The sequence below is a fragment of the Anomalospiza imberbis genome, chromosome 5 (genome assembly GCF_031753505.1).
Source record: "Anomalospiza imberbis isolate Cuckoo-Finch-1a 21T00152 chromosome 5, ASM3175350v1, whole genome shotgun sequence".
NCBI lineage: Eukaryota > Metazoa > Chordata > Aves > Passeriformes > Viduidae > Anomalospiza > Anomalospiza imberbis.
The window spans coordinates 34,606,778-34,610,462 of record NC_089685.1 but is presented as its reverse complement, the minus strand read 5'-3'; the positions used below and the strand labels follow the sequence as shown (position 1 = coordinate 34,610,462).

General features: G+C 43.2%; 1 long non-coding RNA gene across 1 annotated transcript; it reads left to right on the top strand.

Moving 5' to 3' along the window:
• The first annotated feature begins 283 nt into the window (after positions 1-283).
• LOC137474989 (uncharacterized) lies at positions 284-3,330 on the top strand. The gene is made up of 3 exons (XR_010999610.1): positions 284-312; positions 567-647; positions 3,067-3,330. It is a non-coding gene; the product is annotated as an uncharacterized lncRNA (long non-coding RNA).
• Positions 3,331-3,685: the final 355 nt, after the last annotated feature.

Genomic DNA, 3,685 nt, shown 5'->3' with positions numbered 1-3,685 from the left:
CTCTTGCACCCCTCCTGGGAAGTCTGGATGCTTGATTACCTCTCTGAAATTCCTGCACACCAATACAGCTCAGGGAATAAACAGGAATAATCAGAGACCTCTGTGCAGTCACAGTGCCACGACCTCATTGCAGTTGCAGGGACATGGTAGCATAGTTCACAGGATGGGAGTGCTGTCATGGATGGCTACAGACTTTTTAGGTAAGACAGGACAGCAAGACAAAATGGTGGAGTTACTCCATATGTGAGAGAGCAATTGGAATGTGTGGAGCACTGCCGAGGGGTGGATGAAGAATGAGTCAAGAGCTTATGGGTAAGAATTAAGGGGCAGGCTAACATGGGTGGCAGTGTTGGCTACAGGTCACCCAGTCTTGAGAGGAAATTGATAAGACCTTGAGTTTGCCAAGCGAATCACAGTATCTGCTTGTCTGTGACAAAGACTGATCAGTGAGGTGCCTGCGTCACCATGGTTCATTCTGTCACGAAAGTGATTCCCTCCAGATACCATTGATCTCTAAAATGCCTTAGTGTTCTGTTAAGGGCATTTTGTGCCCTGTGAATTTCCAGGCCTGATCCTAACTCCACGAAGTTGAAAAGCTTGACACGTCCAAATGTGAGCTTTGCCATCTTTATTGTTAAGGTTCACAGGTATGGCAGGGCAGAGCAGATGCTGTGGAGAGGCTAACCTGCATGAGAAAGCAAGAGGGTGTTTGTTTAATCCATATTGCTTTTTTTCTTCTACACTCATGTAAAATCTCATATTTTGCTCTCTTATTAGTATATTTGTCTAATCTTTCATGGCTACAATTTGAAATGCACTACAAAGAAGCATTGCCACAGTGGTAACAAAATGCTTATTTTGCAATGATGAAGTAATTTGTCATTCCATGGATGGAGCTATATTGTTTTCTACTAATCCCTTTTAACTCCAATACCTTCTCAGTAGTTGGATGTTTCATGTATTTAGCCTAGAACTCTCACAAAAATGGCAAAAAGAAAAACAAAAGTAACTCCCAGCTTCCTAGAGATCTCCCACAAGTTGTCTTTCCAAGATTATTGCATTAGCACAGCAGATTAGCTTGATAGACTGAATATAATGCGCTCTCATTTTAGCTAATGCTGCTTCACTGAAGGGACTAACAAACTTAATTCTATCCAGGCCAGGATTACCTGACAGAGTTACTGAGTACTTTTGCGTGCTTACAGATAGGATGAAACAGATTGACTCTTTTCTTTGCTCTCCTTGCATTACTTTGTTGGAAATTACTTCTTCCAGGACTTACACCGACGGTCTTCACTGTTGGCTTGAGGCTGTGGTGAGGTCTCATCCCCTGGAGTGGTTTGTCAGCCAGGTCCAGTAGCTGAAGGCTCATCCAAACAAACAAACGCGTTCTAACTACATCTCCAGCCAATCCCTTGCTGCCAGCACCTGCCTGCTCCGGCACAGGGTGGAGTGGCCACTGGCAAGAAGTGGGCAAGAAGTGAAGCACTTCTCTAGGACCTTGCCCACACATTGAGGCCCTTGCCCTCCTCACTCTGGGCCCATCAGTGGCTTCTGAGCACCCGGGGGGTATTTGTAGCTTGTACCTGCTTTGCTGAAAGATGGAAACCCCCTTGGGGCCAGGGCCAAACAATCTGGGTCTGTCCTCTCTCTGTCAGACCCTAAGGTCAGTGGGCAGCCTCCCAGTCCAGACATCCTGCAGTTGCTCTGGGAGGTATTGCGCTGCATGGGTAACCTCACATTTACTGTGCAGGAGACAGTCATAGGTTAGTGGAGAAACACTGAGGCTGTGACAAGATGCAAGAGCCAAATCCATCTGGGAAACAACAAATAACAAGGCAGACACAGCATGAGTCGCAGGGCTATAGTTTACCCAACCTGTAGTAAAGCAAAAACCACTGTGTGAGTAACCTTCCTTTAAAACACAAACAGACTCCATCACTTTAGTTATATGGTGGCTACCAACAGTTAAAACAAACAGCTCTTTTTTTATGTGTGTGTTTGGTTTTTGTTTGGGGTTTGTGTATGTGTGTGTGTGTCTGTGTGTGTCTGTGTGTGTGTGTATGCTCATCATTACGATGACCATGCTGTGGAGCCTCATGCATTTCAAAGGCCTTCTCTGCTAATATCGACTGGAGTAGCCGTAGCAAGGCTACTTTGAAAAAGAAATTCTAGCAGCAAAAAACTTCTGTAGGTTGCTGCTGGCTTCAAGCAATCTCCACAGTGTTAAAACGCAAGAGAGGACATGAAAGGAAATTCAGGCCACAAGAAGAGACTAATGGGAGATCAAATTGCATATCCTAAGAAAGTCCTTTATGTGAGGCTGAGGATAAGTGACAAAAGGAGTTTCATTCTCAGGGAATTTAAATTATTAATATCCTTGCAAAGAGGTCACTGTAAGGTCTTTTCTACTCTCAAAAATAGTAAAAAATATGTCAAATGCAAGAAAGTACTGGAGAGAAAAATAATAATGGCAATCTAAATAGGATGGCACAGCAATCTCACTGGGAAGGAAGAAAATTCTTCATTAATAGCTAAGTCTTACAACACCTAAACATTTTTCTCTGGTACTTTTGTCCATGGACTTTAATTTGCTTTATCAAATGTTTTTTTTCCTTCATTCCCCTATTTTGCCAAGGAGGGATCTGAAATAAATTGAACAGCTGAAAAGATTTTGAGCAGGTGATCACAGTTTCCTTTACTCACATCTCTGCAGCATGGCTTTTAAAAATTGTGGATGATCACAGACCCCATCTGATTAATTTGTTTTGGAAGAGTATGAGCAGTACTGGTGTAACTAAAATAATTCCAAATAATAGTAGAAGAGCCTTAAATAATAAGTATATGTCACAGTTCTGCTTGGCAGCCCTCCCCAGGGAATATGTGCTAGGCATTAGGTCTAATTGAGCCATTTGGGGCAGGGGGTAACCAAACCAACAAAAAAACCCTAACATATGCAATGGCAAAACTAAGAATCTAAATAAATGTTGAAGTCTGACTCTGTTGGTCTGTCTGAAAATAGTCTGTCCTACAACACTAACGCTGCTACTTTTGTATAACTGACAGCAGGAACATCAAGCAGATTTGAAGTGTGACTGTTTCTGAGACTATTCAGTGCTCTTATGCTTTGGCTGCTCTCCCTTTCTGAGCTGCCTGACAGATCTTTGGGATGTGCAACCTTTGCAAGCAAGCCTCAGGCCCTGGCTGGACCGTGCAATAAGCATGTTGGTCATGTTCCCAGAGCCAGATCAAAACCACACTGGGCAATAGTATGTATCCTGTGTTACACACTCATAATTCAACTTTGCTCAAAAAATATTAATGATTAGACTTTGCACCAACGGTGTTTATGTCTGATTATGCATGCATTGTCTCTCTTTGCTACTTTTAGTTTCTGTCAGGTCAGGTCATGCTTGTGTTCCCACAGCCAGGCTGGAAACATGAACTTTCTGTCATGTGGATGGGTTAACTTACCTCCAGCCTACAGGCATGCCTGGGCAAGACTGAAGCTGTGCTTCTCCAGGCTTCAGCATTAATTCAGTATTAATGAGTAAAGGATGCCAGGATCCCTGACTTCTGCAAGCCAGCCTAAAGGACTAAGCAGTAGGGAAAGAGTTGTGTTCAACCCTGAGACGTTGTCTCTACAAGCAGATTGATCAACACATTCACTTTTCCAAATGACATT